We start from the raw sequence: 25,549 nt of genomic DNA, 5'->3' as shown, positions 1-25,549 counted from the left end.
AGATCCAGCTCCTAACCCCAGATCCAGCTCCCAACCCCAGATCCAGCTCCTACCCCCAGATCCAGCTCCTACCCCCAGATCCAGCTCCTACCCCCAGATCCAGCTCCTACCCCCAGATCCAGCTCTTAACCCCAGATCCAGCTCCTACCCCCAGATCCAGCCCCCCATCCCCCGATCCAGCTCCCACCCCCAGATCCAGCTCCCACCCCCAGATCCAGCTCCTACCCCCAGATCCAGCTCCTACCCCCAGATCCAGCTCCTAACCCCAGATCCAGCTCCTACCTCCCCCTCCTACCCCCAGATCCAGCTCCTAACCCCAGATCCAGCTCCTACCCCCTACCTCCACCTCCTACCCCCAGATCCAGCTCCAACCCCCAGATCCAGCTCCTAACCCCAGATCCAGCTCCTACCTCCACCCCCCAGATCCAGATCCTACCCCCAGATCCAGCTCCTAAACCCAGATCCAGCTCCTACCCCCAGATCCAGCTCCTAACCCCAGATCCAGCTCCTAACCCCAGATCCAGCTCCTACCCCCACCTCCTACCCCCAGATCCTCATCCTAACTCCATATCCTATTTCAACCACAGGACCAGAAGTATGTGGACACCTGCTCATCGAACATCTCGTTCCAAAATCATGGGCATTAATATGGAGTTGGTCCCCCTTTTGCTGCTATAACAGCATCCACTCTTCTGTGAAGGCTTTCCACTAGATGTTGGAACGTTGCTGCTATAACAGCCTCCACTCTTCTGGGAAGGCTTTCCACTAGATGTTGGACCATTGCTGCTATAACAGCCTCCACTCTTCTGGGAAGGCTTTCCACTAGATGTTGGAACATTGCTGTTATAACAGTCTCCACTCTTCTGGGAAGGCTTTCCACTAGATGTTGGAACATTGCTGCTATAACAACCTCCACTCTTCTGGGAAGGCTTTCCACTAGATGTTGGAACGTTGCTGCGGGGAATTGCATCCTGGCTCGCAGTCGGTGTTCCAATTCACCCCAAAGGTGTTCGATGGGGTTGAGGTCAGGGCTCTGTGCAGGCCAGTCAAGCTCTTCCACACTGATCTTGACAAACCATTTCTGTATGGACCTCGCTTTGTGCACGGGGCCATTGTCATGCTGAAACAGGAAAGGGCCTTCCCCAAACTGTTGCCACATTGTTGGTAGCCCAGAATCGTCTAGAATGTTATTGTATACTGTAGCATTAAGATTTCCCTTTACTGGAACAAAGGGGCCCGAACCATGAAAAATAGACCCTGACCATTATTCCTCCTCCACCAAACATGTAGAGAGGTAGAGGGGTCTCAGGCTTGAATACAGCAGGGTCAAGTTGGTCACATGTAGAGTGGTAGAGGGGTCTCAGGTTTGAATACAGCAGGGTCAGGTTGGTCACATGTAGAGTGGTAGAGGGGTCTCAGGCTTGAATACAGCAGGGTCAAGTTGGTCACATGTAGAGTGGTAGACGGGTCTCAGGCTTGAATACAGCAGGGTCAGGTTGGTCACATGTAGAGTGGTAGACGGGTCTCAGGCTTGAATACAGCAGGGTCAGGTTGGTCACATGTAGAGTGGTAGACGGGTCTCAGGCTTGAATACAGCAGGGTCAGGTTGGTCACATGTAGAGAGGTAGAGGGGTCTCAGGCTTGAATACAGCAAGGTCAGGTTGGTCACATGTAGAGAGGTAGAGGGGTCTCAGGTTTGAATACATTAGAGGGAAAGTAAACGGTTTGTTGATCTAAGGAGATTAAAGCACACGCAAGCAAAGCAGCTCAATGGATTTTAATTAACTTGCCATATATGAAATGTATGTTATTAGGCATTACTAGATTAAATGGCAGACGCAAGTACTCGTTCTGCTTGGCTGACTGGAATAGAAAGCCATTTGGAAGCAGGTCTAGTTTCCTACAGACAAACAGAGTATGATGCTAGCAGGGCTGCTACTGCTGCTGGCTTGGTGAATAGGACAGGCCTACTACATACAATCTGAAACACGGTCTCCTCCTAACACCCATGCAGGAGGATCCAGCTGCATTATGTATAATAGACATACATTCCAGTTCCTGGTTCCACATTACAGGTTCTAGTTCAAGTTCCACATTCCAGGTTCTAGTTCAGGTTCCACATTCCAGTTCCAGGTTCCACATTATAGTTCCAGGTTTCATATTCCAGGTTCCACTTTCCAGTTCCAGGTTCCACATTTCAGTTCCACATTCTAGTTACAGGTTCCACATGCTACATTCTAGTTCCAGGTTCCACATTCCAGTTCCAGGTTCCACATTCCTTTTCCAGGATCCACATTCCAGGTTCCACATTCCAGGTTCCACATTCTAGTTCAGGTTCCAGTTCCAGGTTCCACATTCCAGTTCCCACATTCTAGTTCCAGGTTCAACATTCCAGGTTCCACATTCCAGTTCCAGGTTCCATATTTCAGTTCCAGGTTCCACATTATAGTTCCAGGTTCCACATTCTAGTTCCAGGTTCCACATTCTAGTTCCAAAGTTCCATGTTCTCTCTGGAAATCAAGCAGAGGCCTGGCTGAATGAGTGAGTGACTAACTGGCTGGCTGGCTGGCTGTCCCATTACTCTGAGTCATTCAGGGTGAATGGGATGCCCTGGCAGGAGTCCTGTCTGGTCAAATCACAAGCTAATTAATAAGCAATAAGGCCAGAGGAGGTGTGGCCAAACACCCAAGGTGCCTTATTGCTGTTATAAACTGGTCACCAACGTAATTAGAGCAGTAAAAATACATGTTTTGTCATACCCCTTGGTATACAGTCTGATATACCTTGGCTTTCAGCTTTCAGCCAATCAGCATACATGACCACTCTGAATTGCTAAACTATCAACAAGGCTCTCTGCAGGGCTGTTCTGCACCCATGGCAATTAATGTTGCAGCATGGCTCCTTGATGAGTCGCTAAACTGTGTCCGGTGTTCTGGAGGATCCAGAGGAGAACAACCGTCACTAAATCAGCGGATAGGTTTAACCCTGCTCGTGCTGCTAGTGCTGTGACCTAATGCTGCTAGTGCTGAACCTAGTGCTGCTAGTACTGTGACCTAGTGCTGTGACCTAATGCTGCTAGTGCTGAACCTAGTGCTGCTAGTACTGTGACCTAATGCTGCTAGTGCTGTGACCTAGTGCTGCTAGTACTGTGACCTAGTGCTGTGACCTAGTGCTGTGACCTAATGCTGCTAGTACTGTGACCTAATGCTGCTAGTACTGTGACCTAATGCTGCTAGTGCTGTGACCTAGTGCTGCTAGTACTGTGACCTAGTGCTGTGACCTAGTGCTGTGACCTAGTGCTGTGACCTAGTGCTGTGACCTAATGCTGCTAGTACTGTGACCTAATGCTGCTAGTACTGTGACCTAATGCTGCTAGTGCTGTGACCTAGTGCTGTGACCTAGTGCTGTGACCTAGTGCTGTGACCTAGTGCTGTGACCTAATGCTGCTAGTACTGTGACCTAATGCTGCTAGTACTGTGACCTAATGCTGCTAGTGCTGTGACCTAGTGCTGCTAGTACTGTGACCTAGTGCTGTGACCTAGTGCTGTGACCTAGTGCTGTGACCTAGTGCTGTGACCTAGTGCTGTGACCTAATGCTGCTAGTACTGTGACCTAGTGCTGTGACCTAGTGCTGTGACCTAGTGCTGTGACCTAGTGCTGTGACCTAGTGCTGTGACCTAGTGCTGTGACCTAATGCTGCTAGTACTGTGACCTAATGCTGCTAGTACTGTGACCTAATGCTGCTAGTGCTGTGACCTAGTGCTGCTAGTACTGTGACCTAGTGCTGTGACCTAGTGCTGTGACCTAATGCTGCTAGTACTGTGACCTAATGCTGCTAGTACTGTGACCTAGTACTGTGACCTAGTGCTGCTAGTGCTGTGACCTAATGCTGCTAGTACTGTGACCTAGTACTGTGACCTAATGCTGCTAGTGCTGTGACCTAGTGCTGCTAGTACTGTGACCTAGTGCTGCTAGTGCTGTGACCTAATGCTGCTAGTACTGTGACCTAGTGCTGTGACCTAGTGCTGCTAGTGCTGTGACCTAGTGCTGCTAGTACTGTGACCTAGTGCTGTGACCTAGTGCTGCTAGTGCTGTGACCTAATGCTGCTAGTGCTGTGACCTAGTGCTGTGACCTAGTGCTGCTAGTACTGTGACCTAGTGCTGCTAGTACTGTGACCTAGTGCTGTGATCTAATGCTGCTAGTGCTGTGACCTAGTGCTGTGACCTAGTGCTGCTAGTGCTGTGACCTAGTGCTGCTAGTACTGTGACCTAGTGCTGCTAGTACTGTGACCTAGTGCTGCTAGTACTGTGACCTAGTGCTGCTAGTACTGTGACCTAGTGCTGCTAGTACTGTGACCTAGTGCTGTGATCTAATGCTGCTAGTGCTGTGACCTAGTGCTGCTAGTACTGTGACCTAGTGCTGCTAGTACTATGACCTAGTGCTGCTAGTACTGTGACCTAGTGCTGTGATCTAATGCTGCTAGTGCTGTGACCTAGTACTGTGACCTAGTGCTGCTAGTACTGTGACCTAGTGCTGTGACCTAGTGCTGCTAGTGCTGTGACCTAGTGCTGTGACCTAGTGCTGCTAGTACTGTGACCTAGTGCTGCTAGTACTGTGACCTAGTGCTGCTAGTACTGTGACCTAGTGTTGTGACCTAGTGCTGCTAGTGCTGTGACCTAGTGCTGTGACCTAGTGCTGCTAGTGCTGTGACCTAGTGCTGCTAGTACTGTGACCTAGTGCTGCTAGTACTGTGACCTAGTGCTGCTAGTACTGTGACCTAGTGCTGCTAGTACTGTGACCTAGTGCTGCTAGTACTGTGACCTAGTGCTGTGATCTAATGCTGCTAGTGCTGTGACCTAGTGCTGCTAGTACTGTGACCTAGTGCTGCTAGTACTATGACCTAGTGCTGCTAGTACTGTGACCTAGTGCTGTGATCTAATGCTGCTAGTGCTGTGACCTAGTACTGTGACCTAGTGCTGCTAGTACTGTGACCTAGTGCTGCTAGTGCTGTGACCTAGTGCTGCTAGTGCTGTGACCTAGTGCTGTGACCTAGTGCTGCTAGTGCTGTGACCTAGTGCTGCTAGTGCTGTGACCTAGTGCTGTGACCTAGTGCTGCTAGTACTGTGACCTAAATGTCTGAAAATCTAATTTCATGTAAAAGGATAGGACCAAGTCATCAGCTAAGGTATTGTAAACTATGACTATTCAGCGCTGCACAGTATGCAACACAAGTAACATTTTAATGTAGCAATTAATTTCTAAATAACCAAATAACTTGCCAAGGCAGCAGCTACTCTTCCTGGTGTCCAGTAAAATTAAGGCAGTTTATACAATTTTAAAAACATGACAACACATTCACAGATTTCACAACACACTGTGTGTCCTCAGGCCCCTACTCCACCACTTCCACATATCTACAGTACTACATCCATGTGTGTGTGTGTGTGTGTGTGTGTGTGTGTGTGTGTGTGTGTGTGTGTGTTTGTGTGTATGCATGTGTCTCTGTCTATGTTTGTGCCTCTTCACAGTCCTCGTTGTTCCATAAGGTGTATTTTTATCTGTTTTTAAATCTGATTCTACTGCTGCATCAGTTACCTGATGTGGAATAGAGTTCCATGTAGTCATGGCTCTATGTAGTACTGTGGAACAGAGTTCCATGTAGTCATTGCTCTGTGTAGTACTGTGGAATAGAGTTCCATGTAGTCATGGCTCTATGTAGTACTGTGGAATAGAGTTCCATGTAGTCATTGCTCTGTGTAGTACTGTGGAATAGAGTTCCATGTAGTCATGGCTCTATGTAGTACTGTGGAATAGAGTTCCATGTAGTCATGGCTCTATGTAGTACTGTGGAATAGAGTTCCATGTAGTCATGGCTCTATGTAGTACTGTGGAATAGAGTTCCGTGTAGTCATGGCTCTATGTAGTACTGTGGAATAGAGTTCCATGTAGTCATGGCTCTATGTAGTACTGTGGAATAGAGTTCCATGTAGTCATGGCTCTATGTAGTACTGTGGAAGAGAGTTCCATGTAGTCATGGCTCTATGTAGTACTGTGGAATAGAGTTCCATGTAGTCATGGCTCTATGTAGTACTGTGGAATAGAGTTCCATGTAGTCATGGCTCTATGTAGTACTGTGGAATAGAGTTCCATGTAGTCATGGCTCTATGTAGTACTGTGGAATAGAGTTCCATGTAGTCATGGCTCTATGTGGTACTGTGCATCTCCCATAGTCTGTTCTGGACTTGGGGACTGTGAAGAGACCTCTGGTGGCATGTATTGTGGGGTATGTATGGGTGTCTGAGCTGTGTGCCAGTTGTTTAGACAGACAGCTCAGTGAATTCAACATGTCAATACCCCTCATAAATACAAGTAGTGATGAAGTCAATCTCTCCTCCACTTTCAGCCAGGAGAGATTGACATGCATATTATTAATATTAGCTCTCTGTGTTCATCCAAGGACCAGCCGTGCTGCCCTGTTCTGAACCTTTTTTGTGACACCTGACCACACGACTGAACAGTAGTCCAGGTGCGACAAAACTAGGGCCTGTAGGACCTGTCTTGTTGATAGTGTTATTAAGAAGGTAGAAACTAGGGTCTGTAGGACCTGCCTTGTTGATAGTGTTGTTAAGAAGGTATAAACTAGAGTCTGTAGGACCTGCCTTGTTGATAGTGTTGTTAAGAAGGTAGAAACTAGGGCCTGTAGGACCTGCCTTGTTGATAGTGTTGTTAAGAAGGTAGAAACTAGGGCCTGTAGGACCTGCCTTGTTGATAGTGTTGTTAAGAAGGTAGAAACTAGGGCCTGTAGGACCTGCCTTGTTGATAGTGTTGTTAAGAAGGTAGAAACTAGGGCCTGTAGGACCTGCCTTGTTGATAGTGTTGTTAAGAAGGTAGAAACTAGGGCCTGTAGGACCTGCCTTGTTGATAGTGTTGTTAAGAAGGTAGAAACTAGGGCCTGTAGGACCTGCCTTGTTGATAGTGTTGTTAAGAAGGTAGAAACTAGGGCCTGTAGGACCTGCCTTGTTGATAGTGTTGTTAAGAAGGTAGAAACTAGGGCCTGTAGGACCTGCCTTGTTGATAGTGTTGTTAAGAAGGTAGAGCAGTGCTTTATTATGGACAGACTTCTCCCCATCTTAGCTACTGTTGTATCAATATGTTTTGACCATGACAGTTTACACTCCAGGGTTACTCTATCCAGGGTTACTCTATCCAGGGTTACTCTATCCAGGGTTACTCTATCCAGGGTTACTCTATCCAGGGTTACTCCAAGCAGTTTAGTCACCTCAACTTGCTCAATTTCCACATTATTCATTACAAGTTTTAGTTGAGGTTTGGGGTTTAGTGAATGATTTGTCCCAAATACAATGATTTTAGTTTTATAAATATTTAGGACTAACTTATTCCTTGCCTCCCATTTTGACACTAACTGCCGCTCTTTGTTGAGTGTTGCAGTCATTTCAGTCTCTGTAGTAGCTGACGTGTATAGTGTTGAGTGTTGCAGTCATTTCAGTCGCTGTAGTAGCTGACGTGTATAGTGTTGACTGTTGCAGTCATTTCAGTCGCTGTAGTAGCTGTCGTGTATAGTGTTGAGTGTTGCAGTCATTTCAGTCGCTGTAGTAGCTGTCGTGTATAGTGTTGAGTGTTGCAGTCATTTCAGTCGCTGTAGTAGCTGACGTATGTGGATGACTCAACACTATACACATGAATTAAGATTAAAAAGTAAAAGCTAATTTGGGGATATCCTGATTTCTACCTGGATTATGTTTGAGAGGCTTCCATTAAAGAACACCCTCTGTGTTCTGTTAGACAGGTAACTCTTTATCCACATTATAGCAGGGGGTGTAAAGCCAAAACACATATGTTTATCCAGCAGCAGACTATGATCGATAATGTCAAAAGACACACTGAAGTCTAACAAAACAGCCCCCCACAATATTGTTATCATCAAATTCTCTCAGCCAATCATCAGTCATTTGTGTAAGTGCTGCTTGTTGAGTGTCCTTCTCTATAAGCATGCTGAAAGTCTGTCAATTTGTTTACTGTAAAATAGCATTGTATCTGGTCAACACCAAGTTTATTAAGGGTTGGTAGCAGGCTGATTGGTCGGCTATTTGAGCCAGTAAAAAGGGGGCTTTTACTATTCTTAGGTAGAGGAATGACTTCAGCTTCCCTCCAGACCTGAGGGCACACACTTTCTAGGTAGGTTTAGATTGAAGATGTGGCAAATAGGAGTGGCAATATCGTCCTCTATTATCCTCAGTAATTTTCCATCCAAGTTGTCAGACCCCAGTGGCTTGTCATTGTTGATAAACAACAAAACTTGTTTCACCTCTTCCACACTAACTTTACAGAATTTAAAATGACAATTCTTGTCTTTTATAATTTGGTCAGTTATACTTGGATGTGTAGTGTCAGCGTTTGTTGCTGGCATGTCATGCCTAAATTTGCTAATCTTGCCAATTAAAAACTCATTAAAGTAGTTGGCGATATCAGTTGGTTTTGTGATGAATGAGCCATCTGATTCAATGAATGATGGAGATGAGATTGCCCTTTTTCAGAATTTTTTTTTTGAAGATGCTCCAAAGCTTTTAACTATCATTCTTTATATAATTTATCTCTGTTTCATAGTGTAGTTTCTTCATCTTTTTAATTCAGTTTAGTCACATGATCTCTCAATTTGCAGTACGTTTGCCAATCGGTTGTGCTGCCAGACTTATTTGCCATTCCTTTTGCCTCATCCCTCTCAACCATACAATGTTTAAATTCCTCATCAATCCAAGGGGATTTAACAGTTTTTACAGTCATTTTCTTAATGGGTGCTTATTAGTAACTGGGATAAGCAAGTTCATAAATGTGTCAAGTGCAGTGTCTGGTTGCTCCTCATTACAAACTACAGACCAGCAGCGTCTGGTTGCTCCACATTACACACCACAGACCAGCAGCGTCTGGTTGCTCCTCATAACACACCACAGACCCAGCAGTGTCTGGTTGCTCCTCATTACACACCACAGACCAGCAGCGTCTGGTTGCTCCTCATAACACACCACAGACCCAGCAGTGTCTGGTTGCTCCTCATTACACACCACAGACCCAGCAGCGTCTGGTTGCTCCTCATTACACACCACAGACCCAGCAGTGTCTGGTTGCTCCTCATTACACACCACAGACCCAGCAGTGTCTGGTTGATCCTCATTACACACCACAGACCCAGCAGCGTCTGGTTGCTCCTCATTACACACCACAGACCAACAGATAATCTTTACATCAACAACATAGAAATCACTACACTACTTTTTGTATGACCTCTTATACACTATATTAGGCCCACCCTGACCTCTTATACACTATATTAGGCCCAGCCTGACCTCTTATACACTATATTAGGCCCAGCCTGACCTCTTATACACTATATTAGGCCCAGCCTTTGGAACTGTGGATTTCCTAGATATGGCTACTATATTGTGATCACTACATCTGATGGATTTGGATACTGTTTTACAGCAGATTTCTGCAGTATTAGTAAAGATGTGATCAATACATGTTGATGATGTCATTCCTGTGCTGTGTGTAACTACCCTGGTAGGTTGACTAATAACCTGAACCAGGTTGTTTGTAACTACCCTGGTAGGTTGACTGATAACCTGAACCAGGTTGTGTGTAACTACCCTGGTAGGTTGACTGATAACCTGAACCAGGTTGTGTGTAACTACCCTGGTAGGTTGACTGATAACCTGAACCAGGTTGTGTGTAACTACCCTGGTAGGTTGACTGATAACCTGAACCAGGTTGTGTGTAACTACCCTGGTAGGTTGACTAATAACCTGAACCAGGTTGTTTGTAACTACCCTGGTAGGTTGACTGATAACCTGAACCAGGTTGTGTGTAACTACCCTGGTAGGTTGACTGATAACCTGAACCAGGTTGTGTGTAACTACCCTGGTAGGTTGACTGATAACCTGAACCAGGTTGTTTGTAACTACCCTGGTAGGTTGACTGATAACCTGAACCAGGTTGTGTGTAACTACCCTGGTAGGTTGACTGATAACCTGAACCAGGTTGTTTGTAACTACCCTGGTAGGTTGACTGATAACCTGAACCAGGTTGATTGTAACTACCCGGGTAAGTTGACTGATAACCTGAACCAGGTTGATTGTAACTACCCGGGTAAGTTGACTGATAACCTGAACCAGGTTGCAGACACTGGTTACAGTTTGAAGCTTTTTCCTTGAGTGGGCAGCTTGATGATACCCAGTCAATATTTAAATCACCCAGAAAATATACCTCTCTGTTGATATCACATACATTATCAAGCATTTCACACACATTATCCAGATACTGACTGTCTATAGCAGCGTCACAACAGAATGGGCTTTAGGTGAGGCAGATGAACCTGTAGCCATATTACTTCAACAGTATTTAACATGAGATCCTCTCTATTCTTTACAGGAATGAGGTTCTGAATATAAACAGCAACACCTCCACCTTTGGCATTTCTGTCTTTTCTGTAGATGTTATAACCATGTATGTCTACCACTGTTTCATCAAAGGTATTATCTAAGTGAGTTTCAGAGATAGTCAGAATATAAATGTCATCTGTTAATAGTAAATTATTGATTTCAGGAACCTTGTTTCTTGAGACAAAGAAGAAAGCATTCTTCAGACAGTCGGGTATTGTGCTGGATGCTTCCACAGCACACACAGGCTCAACCAGACAGTCAGTTATTGTGCTGGATGCTTCCACAGCCCCAACCAGACAGTCAGGTATTGTGCTGGATGCTTCCACAGCCCACACAGGCCCAACCAGACAGTCGGGTATTGTGCTGGATGCTTCCACAGCCCACACAGGCTCAACCAGACAGTCAGTTATTGTGCTGAATGCTTCCACAGCCCACACAGGCCCAACCAGACAGTCAGGTATTGTGCTGGATGCTTCCACAGCCCACACAGGCCCAACCAGACAGTCAGGTATTGTGCTGGATGCTTCCACAGCCCACACAGGCTCAACCAGACAGTCAGTATTGTGATGGAGGCTTCCACAGCCCACACAGGCCCAACCAGACAGTCAGGTATTATGCTGGATGCTTCCACAGCCCACACAGGCCCAACCAGACAGTCAGGTATTGTGCTGGATGCTTCCACAGCCCACACAGAATCAATCAGGTTCAGACTTGACATGTTTCATCTTGACACTTTCCCAGAGCGCAATTAACTTCTATGCTAGCACAGAGACTCACTGGGCCCTGGGGGGCAATTTAGCAGCGTCAAGCCTCAGAGAGACAGAGTTTGAGTCCCCAACGGCACCTTGTTCCCTATATAGAGTGCACCAGAGCCCATGGTCAACAGTAGTGCACTATATAGGGAACAAAGGTGTGCTTTCGGATGCCGGCAGAAAAACAGAGAGCTGGAGAGATGGATAAGATGGATAAGATGGTTAAGATGGTTAAGGTGGTTCAGATGGTTAAGATGGTTAAGATGGTTAAGATGGATACAATGGATAAGATGGATAAGATGGTTAAGATGGTTAAGATGGTTCAGATGGTTAAGAGGGATAAGATGGATAAGATGGATAAGATGGATAAGATGGTTCAGATGGTTAAGAGGGATAAGAGGGATAAGAGGGATAAGATGGATAAGATGGATAAGATGGATAAGATGGTTCAGATGGTTAAGAGGGATAAGAGGGATAAGATGGATGAGATGGATAAGATGGATAAGATGGTTAAGAGGGATAAGATGGTTAAGATGGTTAAGATGGATAAGATGGATAAGATGGATAAGATGGATAAGATGGATAAGATGGATAAGATGGTTAAGATGGATAAGATGGATAAGATGGTTAAGATGGATAAGATGGTTAATATGGTTAAGATGGATAAGATGGATAAGATGGTTAATATGGTTAAGATGGATAAGATGGTTAAGATGGATAAGATGGTTAATATGGTTAAGATGGATAAGATGGATAAGATGGTTAAGATGGATAAGAGGGATAAGATGGATAAGATGGTTAAGATGGATAAGATGGATAAGATGGTTAAGATGGTTAAGATGGTTAAGATGGATAAGATGGTTAAGAGGGATAAGATGGTTAAGAGGGATAAGATGGAAAAGCTGCATCCCTTCCTGTCTTTTTCTGCCTCTGTCGCCAAGCTGCCACGCACCGAGCCTAGTCATCCGTGTCCACTCGTACACGCCTCATAACCACCACGTCATATTAATCCCCACTATATGTGCGGCCCAAATGGCACCCTATTCCCCTTTATAGTCCATTACTTTGGACCAGAGCCCTATGGCACCCTAATTCCCTTTTTTTAGTGCACTCCTTTGGACCAGAGCCCTATGGGTGCCCTGTGTATGCAACAGCCAACAGGGTGCCATTAACAGGGTGGCGTTTGGGATGCAGCCAGTCACTGTGTCACAGAAGAGAATATGATATGGCTATTACTTTATTACCATATCATGTCATTAAGGTTTAATATCAGTTCTGGAGAGGTCAAACACTCAAGGATTTTCTTCTCTCAGAGACATTTTCTTCTCTAAAGTTTATAAACAGATATTAAAGGAACCTGTCATGATTCATCTGGTCAGGTTGTAATAGATCTTTCTCCTGGGTCTTACACTCTGGTCAGGTTGTAATAGATCTGTCTCCTGGGTCGTACACTCTGGTCAGGCTGTAATAGATCTGTCTCCTGGGTCTTACACTCTGGTCAGGTTGTAATAGATCTGTCTCCTGGGTCTTACACTCTGGTCAGGTTGTAATAGATCTGTCTCCTGGGTCGTACACTCTGGTCAGGCTGTAATAGATCTGTCTCCTGGGTCTTACACTCTGGTCAGGTTGTAATAGATCTGTCTCCTGGGTCTTACACTCTGGTCAGGTTGTAATAGATCTGTCTCCTGGGTCGTACACTCTGGTCAGGCTGTAATAGATCTGTCTCCTGGGTCTTACACTCTGGTCAGGTTGTAATAGATCTGTCTCCTGGGTCTTACACTCTGGTCAGGTTGTAATAGATCTGTCTCCTGGGTCGTACACTCTGGTCAGGTTGTAATAGATCTGTCTCCTGGGTCTTACACTCTGGTCAGGTTGTAATAGATCTGTCTCCTGGGTCGTACGCTCTGGTCAGGCTGTAATAGGTCTGTCTCCTGGGTAGTACACTCTGGTCAGGCTGCAATAGATCTGTCTCCTGGGTCTTACACTCTGGTCAGGTTGTAATAGATCTGTCTCCTGGGTCTTACACTCTGGTCAGCTTGTAATAGATCTGTCTCCTGGGTCGTACACTCTGGTCAGGTTGTAATAGGTCTGTCTCCTGGGTCGTACACTCTGGTCAGACTGTAATAGGTCTGTCTCCTGGGTCGTACACTCTGGTCAGGTTGTAATAGGTCTGTCTCCTGGGTCGTACACTCTGGTCAGACTGTAATAGGTCTGTCTCCTGGGTCGTACACTCTGGTCAGACTGTAATAGGTCTGTCTCCTGGGTCGTACACTCCGGTCAGACTGTAATAGGTCCGTCTCTGGGGTCGTACACTCCGGTCAGACTGTAATAGGTCCGTCTCCTGGGTCGTACACTCTGGTAAGGTTGTAATAGGTCTGTCTCCTGGGTCGTACACTCTGGTCAGACTGTAATAGGTCTGTCTCCTGGGTCGTACACTCTGGTCAGGTTGTAATAGGTCTGTCTCCTGGGTCGTACACTCTGGTCAGACTGTAATAGGTCTGTCTCCTGGGTCGTACACTCTGGTCAGGTTGTAATAGGTCTGTCTCCTGGGTCGTACACTCTGGTCAGACTGTAATAGGTCTGTCTCCTGGGTCGTACACTCTGGTCAGACTGTAATAGGTCTGTCTCCTGGGTCGTACACTCCGGTCAGACTGTAATAGGTCCGTCTCTGGGGACGTACACTCTGGTCAGGTTGTAATAGGTCTGTCTCCTGGGTCGTACACTCTGGTCAGGTTGTAATAGGTCTGTCTCCTGGGTCGTACACTCTGGTCAGGTTGTAATAGGTCTGTCTCCTGGGTCGTACACTCTGGTCAGGTTGTAATAGGTCTGTCTCCTGGGTCGTACACTCTGGTCAGGTTGTAATAGATCTGTCTCTGGGGTCGTACACTCTGGTCAGGTTGTAATAGATTTATCTCCTGGGTCGTACACTCCGGTCAGACTGTAATAGGTCCGTCTCCTGGGTCGTACACTCTGGTCAGACTGTAATAGGTCCGTCTCATGGGTCGTACACTCTGGTCAGGTTGTAATAGATCTATCTCCTGGGTCGTACACTCTGGTCAGACTGTAATAGGTACGTCTCCTGGGTCGTACACTCTGGTCAGGTTGTAATAGATCTGTCTCCTGGGTCGTACACTCTGGTCAGGTTGTAATAGGTCTGTCTCATGGGTCGTACACTCTGTTCAGGTTGTAATAGGTCTGTCTCCTGGGTCGTACACTCTGGTCAGGTTGTAATAGGTCTGTCTCCTGGGTCGTACACTCTGGTCAGGTTGTAATAGGTCTGTCTCCTGGGTCGTACACTCTGGTCAGGTTGTAATAGATCTGTCTCTGGGGTCGTACACTCTGGTCAGGTTGTAATAGGTCCGTCTCCTGGTGGACAAATAGCACAGTGACCCCCATGGATTATTTTCCAAGCGACCCAAATCCAAATTCTTTAGGTTGGGGAAAACAGAGATAGAAATGTATCGGTCGGGCAGCTTACAACCTTAGAGAAACACTGCACAAAAAGGAAATGGTCGTCACTTTCATCTTAAAAATGATGTAGTTGCATACCAGGGTAAATGCCATAGAGTATCACTACCTAATAAATTATTCAACAATTAATAAGAAGTCTCAATATGTAAATTAGTCTCTCTTGAGTATTGCTGATCTCAAGGACAATGTGGCACAATGCCAATTCAATACATATTTCTAGAGGGCAAAGCGTTAAGAAGAAGAGGAAACAGCATTGGGTTCTAGAATAATTCCTCACTACATAATTCTTGAGTTCTAGAATAATTAATCGCTACATAATTCAGATTTTAACCCATCAACACTAAACACACATTGATCCGGTATGTAGTAGTTAAGTAGCAGCACATTAACGAGAGCTATAAGACGCTGCTGTTATCTCCCCTAAACTGTGTGACCTTTGACTGTGCTGCGCCCCATTCAGATGGCTGTAATTACCCTTTGACCCCCTGTGCCTTCCCCTATGACATCGACCTACACGGAACAGAAATGTAAACACAACATGTAACAATTTCATTGATTTTACTGAGTTTACACTTCATATAAAGGAAATCAGCCAACTGAAATAAATTCATTAGGACCTAATCTATGGATGTCACATGACCTGGGAATACAGATATGCATCTGTTGGTTAGAGATACCTTTAAAAAAAAATATGGTATGGGCAGGCATAAACTAAGGACAACGAACATAATTGCCTTTCATCGATTGGCAATTTGAATGCACAAAAATACTGCAATAGGATCCTGAGGCCCATTGGCCTCACCACGGGCCTCACAACGGGCCTCACAACGGGCCTCACAACGGGCCTCAGGATTACGTTGCAGTATTTTTGTGCATTCAAATTGCCAATCGATAAAACGCAATTACGTTCGTTGTCCGTAGCTTGTGTCTGCCCACACCATAACCCCACCGCCACCATGGGACACTCTGTTCACAATGTTGACGTCAACAAACTTCTCACCCACACGACTCTTTACACATGGTCTGCGGTTGTGAGGTCGGCTTGCCGTACTGCCAAAATCTCCAAAACGACATTGGAGGCGGCTTATTGGTAGAGAAATAAACATTCAAGTCTATGCCAACAGCTCTGGTGGACATTCCTGCAGTCAGCATGCCAATTGCACGCTCTCTCAAAACTTGAGACATCTGTGGCATTGTGTTGTGTGGCAAAACTGCATACTTTCATTGTCCACAGCACAAAGTGCACCTGTGTAATGATCATGCTGTTTAATCAGATTATTGATATTCCACACCTGTTAAAGTGGGTAGTAATTCTGTTTATCTGATGGATCCTGTGTAGTAGTATGCGCACACACGGTACATCCAGTCTATCCAAGGTATAACATCCAGTTCTATCCAGTTCTATCCAAGGTATAATATCCAGTTCTATCCAGTTCTATCCAGTTCTATCCAAGGTATAATATTCAGTTCTATCCAGTTCTATCCAGTTCTATCCAAGGTATAATATCCAGTTCTATCCAGTTCTATCCAGTTCTATCCAGTTCTATCCAATGTATAATATCCAGTTCTATCCAGTTCTATCCAAGGTATAACATCCAGTTCTATCCAGTTCTATCCAATGTATAATATCCAGTTCTATCCAGTTCTATCCAATGTATAATATCCAGTTCTATCCAGTTCTATCCAAGGTATAATATCCAGTTCTATCCAGTTCTATCCAGTTCTATCCAAGGTATAATATTCAGTTCTATCCAGTTCTATCCAGTTCTATCCAGTTCTATCCAAGGTATAATATCCAGTTCTATCCAGTTCTATCCAGTTCTATCCAAGGTATAATATTCAGTTCTATCCAGTTCTATCCAGTTCTATCCAGTTCTATCCAAGGTATAATATCCAGTTCTATCCAGTTCTATCCAGTTCTATCCAAGGTATAATATCCAGTTCTATCCAGTTCTATCCAAGGTATAATATTCAGTTCTATCCAGTTCTATCCAGTTCTATCCAAGGTATAATATTCAGTTCTATCCAGTTCTATCCAGTTCTATCCAGTTCTATCCAAGGTATAATATCCAGTTCTATCCAGTTCTATCCAGTTCTATCCAAGGTATAATATTCAGTTCTATCCAGTTCTATCCAGTTCTATCCAGTTCTATCCAAGGTATAATATCCAGTTCTATCCAGTTCTATCCAGTTCTATCCAATGTATAATATCCAGTTCTATCCAGTTCTATCCAATGTATAATATCCAGTTCTATCCAGTTCTATCCAATGTATAATATCCAGTTCTATCCAGTTCTATCCAGTTCTATCCAGTTCTATCCAGTTCTATCCAATGTATAATATCCAGTTCTATCCAGTTCTATCCAATGTATAATATCCAGTTCTATCCAGTTCTATCCAGTTCTATCCAAGGTATAATATTCAGTTCTATCCAGTTCTATCCAGTTCTATCCAGTTCTATCCAAGGTATAATATCCAGTTCTATCCAGTTCTATCCAGTTCTATCCAATGTATAATATCCAGTTCTATCCAGTTCTATCCAATGTATAATATCCAGTTCTATCCAGTTCTATCCAATGTATAATATCCAGTTCTATCCAGTTCTATCCAGTTCTATCCAGTTCTATCCAGTTCTATCCAATGTATAATATCCAGTTCTATCCAGTTCTATCCAAGGTATAACATCCAGTTCTATCCAGTTCTATCCAATGTATAATATCCAGTTCTATCCAGTTCTATCCAATGTATAATATCCAGTTCTATCCAGTTCTATCCAAGGTATAATATCCAGTTCTATCCAGTTCTATCCAGTTCTATCCAAGGTATAATATCCAGTTCTATCCAGTCTATCCAAGGTATAATATCCAGTTCTATCCAATGTATAATATCCAGTTCTATCCAAGGTATAATATCCAGTTCTATCCAGTCTATCCAAGGTATAATATCCAGTTCTATCCAAGGTATAATATCCAGTTCTATCCAGTCTATCCAAGGTATAATATCCAGTTCTATCCAAGGTATAATATCCAGTTCTATCCAGTCTATCCAAGGTATAATATCCAGTTCTATCCAATGTATAATATCCAGTTCTATCCAAGGTATAATATCCAGTTCTATCCAGTCTATCCAAGGTATAATATCCAGTTATATCCAAGGTATAATATCCAGTTCTATCCAATGTATAATATCCAGTTCTATCCAATGTATAATATCCAGTTCTATCCAATGTATAATATCCAGTTCTATCCAAGGTATAATATCCAGTTCTATCCAGTCTATCCAAGGTATAATATCCAGTTATATCCAAGGTATAATATCCAGTTCTATCCAAGGTATAATATCCAGTTCTATCCAATGTATAATATCCAGTTCTATCCAAGGTATAATATCCAGTTCTATCCAGTCTATCCAAGGTATAATATCCAGTTATATCCAAGGTATAATATCCAGTTATATCCAAGGTATAATATCCAGTTCTATCCAAGGTATAATATCCAGTTCTATCCAGTCTATCCAAGGTATAATATCCAGTTATATCCAAGGTATAATATCCAGTTATATCCAAGGTATAATATCCAGTTCTATCCAATGTATAATATCCAGTTCTATCCAGTCTATCCAAGGTATAATATCCAGTTCTATCCAATGTATAATATCCAGTTCTATCCAAGGTATAATATCCAGTTCTATCCAGTCTATCCAAGGTATAATATCCAGTTCTATCCAAGGTATAATATCCAGTTCTATCCAGTCTATCCAAGGTATAATATCCAGTTCTATCCAAGGTATAATATCCAGTTCTATCCAGTCTATCCAAGGTATAATATCCAGTTCTATCCAATGTATAATATCCAGTTCTATCCAATGTATAATATCCAGTTCTATCCAGTCTATCCAAGGTATAATATCCAGTTATATCCAAGGTATAATATCCAGTTCTATCCAGTTCTATCCAAGGTATAATATCCAGTTCTATCCAGTTCTATCCAGTTCTATCCAAGGTATAATATTCAGTTCTATCCAGTTCTATCCAGTTCTATCCAGTTCTATCCAGTTCTATCCAAGGTATAATATCCAGTTCTATCCAGTTCTATCCAGTTCTATCCAGTTCTATCCAAGGTATAATATCCAGTTCTATCCAAGGTATAATATCCAGTTCTATCCAGTTCTATCCAGTTCTATCCAGTTCTATCCAAGGTATAATATCCAGTTCTATCCAGTTCTATCCAGTTCTATCCAAGGTATAATATCCAGTTCTATCCAGTTCTATCCAGTTCTATCCAGTTCTATCCAAGGTATAATATCCAGTTCTATCCAAGGTATATTATCCAGTTCTATCCAGTTCTATCCAGGGTATAATATCCAGTTCATTAAGGTCCTAAAGGTGAAGCAGCCTTACCATTCTCTGTGCTTTCATGTTCAGCAATACATCCATTCCCCATACATCTAATAAGTAGGTAAAGCAACAAGACACATACAGTAGCAAAGCAAGAGACACAAAAGTGGTTATCCTATAACATAAAGTTGAAAGCTTCAGTTCCCTACCGTTCTCGGTGTTCTCATGCTCGGTGTCTGTGAGTGTCAGATTGGAGTTGGCCCTGCTGGACAGGCAGGAGCTGCGCCCTGACTTGGTGTTGCGACCCCACAGTCTAACAGCGTGCTCCGGGGACATGACCCCGTCCGGCTCCGTGTCGGCGTCCGAGCACATGCTCACAGAGTAGTCACGGTGAGGCAGACCCATGCCCAAACCGCCACCAGAACCAAGACCCAGGTCGTCACGGTATGACGCCACGTGAGGAGGGAGAGGATCCCCGAAACCTAGGTCTCTGAGAGAGAAATCTGCTCCTGGAGGAGGACAGGTACAATAGACACAGAGAGACAGAAAGATAGAAAGAGAAGAGAAAAGGTATGCACATTTGTAAATAATCAGTACAATACAGACAAGATGGTGTACTGTGAGGTCCATAACATTGTGCAACATCAGAGAGGGGAATGGGACAGTAAGAGCCTACATAATGCTGTAGTTACACAGACTTACGCTGCGTCCAGTGCTACTCCTTCCTATACATTTAACATCCACGGTGTGGCTTTACGAGCAGGTGTTCTCAGATCACCGCTCCACTCATTACAGCTGTGTCCCAAATGGCACCCCATTCTCTACATGGTGCACTATTTTTTGACCAGGGCCGATAGGGGCACGATATAGGGAATAGGGTGCCATTTGGGATGCAGACCCTAGAAGGTCATAAGACATCAGGGAAGCATCATATATAGGTCCCTCCTTATCTCCCCCTGCAGCCTTCCTACTCCTACAGCCCTCCTAACCCCTACAGCCGTCCTAACCCCTACAGCCGTCCTAACCCCTACAGCCGTCCTAACCCCTACAGCCGTCCCAACCCCTACAGCCGTCCTAACCCCTATAGCCGTCCTAACCCCTACAGCCGTCCTAACCCCTGCAGCCGTCCTAACCCCTACAGCCGTCCTAACCCCTACAGCCGTCCCAACCCCTACGGCCGTCCTAACCCTAAATTTACAAACATTTATAAAAACCTGTTTTTTTTTCCTTTGTCATTACGGGGTATTGTGATGTCATTACGAGGTATTGTGATGCCATTACGGGGTATTGTGATGTCATTACGAGGTATTGTGATGTCATTACGGGGTATTGTGATGTCATTACGAGGTATTGTGATGTCATTACGAGGTATTGTGATGTCATTACGAGGTATTGTGATGTCATTACGAGGTATTGTGATGTCATTATGGGGTATTGTGATGTCATTACGAGGTAGTGTGATGTCATTACGGGGTATTGTGATGTCATTATGGGGTATTGTGATGTCATTACGAGGTATTGTGATGTCATTACGAGGTATTGTGATGTCATTACGGGGTATTGTGATGTCATTACGGGGTATTGTGATGTCATTACGGGGTATTGTGATGTCATTACGAGGTATTGTGATGTCATTACGGGGTATTGTGATGTCATTACGAGGTATTGTGATGTCATTACGGGGTATTGTGATGTCATTACGAGGTATTGTGATGTCATTACGAGGTATTGTGATGTCATTACGAGGTATTGTGATGTCATTACGAGGTATTGTGATGTCATTATGGGGTATTGTGATGTCATTACGAGGTATTGTGATGTCATTACGAGGTATTGTGATGTCATTACGGGGTATTGTGCTGTCATTATGGGGTATTGTGATGTCATTAAGGGGTATTGTGATGTCATTACGAGGTATTGTGATGTCATTACGGGGTATTGTGATGTCATTATGGGGTATTGTGATGTCATTAAGGGGTATTGTTATGTCATGACGAGGTATTGTGATGTCATTACGGGTATTGTGATGTCATTATGGGGTATTGTGATGTCATTACGAGGTATTGTGATGTCATTACGGGGTATTGTGATGTCATTATGGGGTATTGTGATGTCATTATGGGGTATTGTGATGTCATTACGGGGTATTGTGATGTCATTACGGGGTATTGTGATGTCATTATGGGGTATTGTGATGTCATTACGGGGTATTGTGATGTCATTATGGGGTATTGTGATGTCATTATGGGGTATGGTGATGTCATTAAGGGGTATTGTGATGTCATTACGGGGTATTGTGATGTCATTATGGGGTATTGTGATGTCATTATGGGGTATTGTGATGTCATTAAGGGGTATTGTGATGTCATTACGGGGTATTGTGATGTCATTATGGGGTATTGTGATGTCATTATGGGGTATTGTGATGTCATTACGAGGTATTGTGATGTCATTATGGGGTATTGTGAAGTCATTATGGGGTATTGTGATGTCATTATGGGGTATTGTGATGTCATTATGGGGTATTGTGATGTCATTATGGGGTATTGTGATGTCATTACGGGGTATTGTGATGTCATTACGGGGTATTGTGATGTCATTACGGGGTATTGTGATGTCATTACGGGGTATTGTGTGTAGATTGATGAGGAAAACAAATACTTTCATCCATTTTAGAATAAGGTTGTAACATGAAAGGGTCTGAATACTTTCCGAAGTCACTGTATAAAAATTAAAATCATAAAAATCATAATAATCAAATCACTTCTTTGCCCTGAATAGAATCCTCTCGTGGGGGATGATTGTTGTTGTAAGGATGTGATGTGGGGAATGTCGTGAGCAGGCTAGAGCCTTCATTATATTCTTTTTGGTTACCGTGCACTGCTACATGAGCATCAACAACCATATCGAATAACAGCACAGTACAATGACGCTGAATTGATTCTGTTAGAAACAAATCTATTTTTTTTATTTGTATTTTTTTTTAAATTGCTTAATCATATTGTGACGATACGCACCGCAGAGCACCCATCACAGACATAGGACTCCATTTCTATCAACTGATGGCGCGCCAAACACAGATTGCTAAATGTTTGATCGTGTTACTAGCGTTTATAACCATATTTCGATCGATAGACATGTGTGATGTAGAAGATCGCAAGAAGTAACCTGTAACATTGATTATTTCAGATGTACGTTACTTTGGGAGAATCTCAATTTGTTTTGCTCGAGGAGAGGAAACAACTACGCTTGTATGAAATTAGAATCTCCTGCGGTTAATGACGTTTACAGGGGAGGTATCCCCTATGCTAGCTCGTCATCAGGTTAATGATGTTTACAGGGGAGGTATCCCCTGCGCTAGCTCGTCATCAGGTTAATGACGTTTACAGGGGAGGTATCCCCTACGCTAGCTCGTCATCAGGTTAATGACGTTTACAGGGGAGGTAATGTGTAATGCAATAAAAAGCTAGGAATGTAGCTAGTTGTGCAAAACATTTTCTAGATGAAGGATAAGTAGTGTTTTTAAATGTCTGTTTTTCTCCTCTCAGTAAACAACAGCTGATTCAAAAGGGGCAGATTTCAAACCTCCGAAAGATACATTTTAGTAGTAGAGGGACTATCGAGGTGAGGAGAACTACTAACTAAATGACACTCTCCTCGACCACTCAACCACTTTTTCTGGGTAACGGAGGAGAAGAGGACGGAGGAGTCGAGGAGAGGACAGACTTTTATCCAAATTGAGAATCACCCATTGTTTCAGCGACCTGTACTCACCAACGTGGAGTGTTTGTGGACTGATTAGGATGCCGATCACGTTGTCACGGCTCTCGTCGTAATGAGAATCGGACCGAAACGCAGAGCGGTAAGTGTTCATGATTCTTTAATAACCAAAACACTTAACAAAGTGAAACAACAAAGTGAAAAAAAACGAAACAGTTCTGTAAGGTGCAATAAACTATCCAGAAAACAACTACCCACAAAACACAGGTGGGAAAAAAAGGCTGCCTAAATATGATTCTCAATCAGAGACAACGATAGACAGCTGCCTCTGATTGAGAACCACACTTGGCCAAACACAAAGAAATTGAAAACATAGAAATAACAAAACTAGAATGCCCACCCTAGTCACACCATGGCCTAACCAAAATAGAGAATACAAGCCTCTCTATGGGGGTGACACACGTGCACTTAGATATCCAGCAAGGTGCGGCACAATCAGTGGTTCATCCGTCCTACAATGTGGAGGAGTGTTTTCCTAATTTCTTTACTCGTTGAATGTTGAATAAAATAATATATTTTTTAACGTATGATAACTATTGATTGTGAAGGTAATGAATAATCTAAATTGATGAACTACCTGTTTTTAAACTAGGTAAGTCAATTAACAACAAATTCTTATTTTGAATGGCGGCCTAGGAACAGTGGGGTTAAACTGCCTTGTTCAGGAGGCAGAATGACAGATGTTTACCTTGTCGGCTCGGGGATTCGATCCAGCAACCTTTCGGGTTACTAGTCCAATGCTCTAACCACTAGGCCGTCTGCCAGACCTGTGTTAGGAGGTTGGGCATTAAACCTGTTAATTTGGCTCCTTTTCAGAAGAGTTTAGGCTGGACTAACATGTCGTCCTCAGTTGTGTGAGGAAATATTGATGATTGTTGCCGAAATGATACTCTCTCTCTATATTCTCTATCTCTCTCTCCCTGCTGCAGGACAAGGAACCTTCTGAATATCAGTAGGTCTACCGAGTACTGTTCTATTCATTCCCAATGCATTGTTGTTAATTTTATTTGAATGTTTTCCCTGAATTAATGAATACACGGTCTGCTCCTCACCTGGCCGACAGAACTCGTCTGCCTCGTGGTGAACCATGTCTTTGACCCGGCTGCCGTAGGCGGCCATCCTGGACTCCTGATCAAAAGCCTTCAGAGTCTCGCTGGAGCTGTAACCTTTAGGGTTGACCTTCCCTCCATCCTCGCTGTCCGCTGAGGAGCTGGTGTAACGCCGCTCTGTGTCCCTCCGAGCCGTCAGCGAGCGGTACGGTCTGCGTTCCTTCACTTCCATGGTGGATTGCTACTTTGCTCTCTCTTTACACATCAACAGTAACACAGCCAAGTCAGTCACAGTAACTCTGAAACAGAGGAAGAGAAACACAGGAGAGTTGAGTGGAAAGGGTCTGTTTGTTTCATTCGGTTGGAGTTGGTTTGTGCCTTTGATTAAACGTGTTTGAAACACCAGTCCTCACACCGAGTGAGGACAATAGGGGTGAGAATTCAATTTGTTTCGGTCTGTAGAAACCCTGTCGTGCTAAATATACCTCTAGTCTAGACTAGATAACCTGCTCCACTGTACCCTGAACAAAAATATAAACGCAACATGTAAAGTGTTGGTCCCATGATTCATGAGCAGAAATAAAAACATCCCAGAAATGTTCCATACGAACAAAAAGCTTGTTTCTCTCAAATGTTGAACACAAATTTGTTTACATCCCTGTTAGTGAGCATTTCCCCTTTGCCAAGATAATCCATTCACCTGACAGGTGTGGCATATCAAGAATCATCACACAGGTGCATCTTGTGCTGAGGACAATAAAAGTGTGCAGTTTTGTCATACAACACAATGCCACAGATGTCTCAAGTTTTGAGGGAGCCTGCAGTTGGCATGCTGACTGCAGGCATGTCCTTCAGAGCTGTTGCCAGAGCATGTCATGTTTATTTATCTACCATAAGCCACCTCCAACTTTGTTTTAGAGAATTTGGCAGTACGGCCAACCAGCCTCACAAACGCAGACCATGTGTATGGTGTCGTGTGGGCGAGTGGTTTGCTCATGTCAACGTTGTGAACAGAGAGCCCCATGGTGGTGGTGGGGTTATGGTATGGGGCAGACATAAGCTACGGACAACAAACACAAGTGCATTTTATCGAAGGCAATTTTAATGCACAAAAATACCGTGACGAGATCCTGAGGCCCATTTTTTTTAAAGGTATCTCTAACCAACAGATGCATATCTGTATTCCCAGGTCATGTGACAACCATAGATTAGGTCCTAATGAATTTATTTCAGTTGGCTGATTTCCTTTATATGAAGTGTAAACTCAGTAAAATCAATGCAATTGTTACATGTTGTGTTTATATTTGTGTTCCGTGTAGGTCGATGTCATAGGGGAAGGCACAGGGGGTCAAAGGGTAATTACAGCCATCTGAATGGGGCGCAGCACAGTCAAAGGTCACACGGTTTAGGGGAGATAACAGCAGCGTCTTATAGCTCTCGTTAATGTGCTGCTGCTAGAACAGAACCAAATTACCATAGATATTAACATTAAAATAGGTTGCATCCCAAATGGGACTATATTTCTTATATAATACACTACCTTGACCTGAGCCCATAGAGCCCTATAGGGAATAGGGTACACTACTTTTGACCTGAGCCCATAGAGCCCTATAGGGAATAGGGTACACTACTTTTGACCTGAGCCCATAGAGCCCTATAGGGAATAGGGTACACTACTTTTGACCTGAGCCCATAGAGCCCTATAG

At 43.8% G+C, this 25,549-nt stretch overlaps 1 pseudogene across 1 annotated transcript in view; it reads right to left on the bottom strand.

Moving 5' to 3' along the window:
* The window catches only part of LOC149971330 (teneurin-4-like), a 336,746-nt pseudogene that overhangs the window by 163,564 nt on the left and 147,633 nt on the right, over nucleotides 1-25,549 (bottom strand). Inside the window, exons 2-3 of the transcript XR_016492505.1 lie at nucleotides 23,847-24,142; nucleotides 19,224-19,523 (exon numbers count right to left, since the gene is read on the bottom strand). The product of XR_016492505.1 is annotated as a teneurin-4-like (transcript). The remainder of the gene's footprint in view (nucleotides 1-19,223; nucleotides 19,524-23,846; nucleotides 24,143-25,549) is intronic.

The sequence above is a fragment of the Oncorhynchus mykiss genome, chromosome 27 (assembly GCF_057628025.1).
Source record: "Oncorhynchus mykiss isolate SJ-2025 chromosome 27, ASM5762802v1, whole genome shotgun sequence".
In the NCBI taxonomy this organism is placed as follows: Eukaryota; Metazoa; Chordata; class Actinopteri; order Salmoniformes; family Salmonidae; genus Oncorhynchus; species Oncorhynchus mykiss.
Note: the sequence above shows the minus strand (reverse complement) of the source record. Positions and strands in the feature narration are given on the sequence as shown.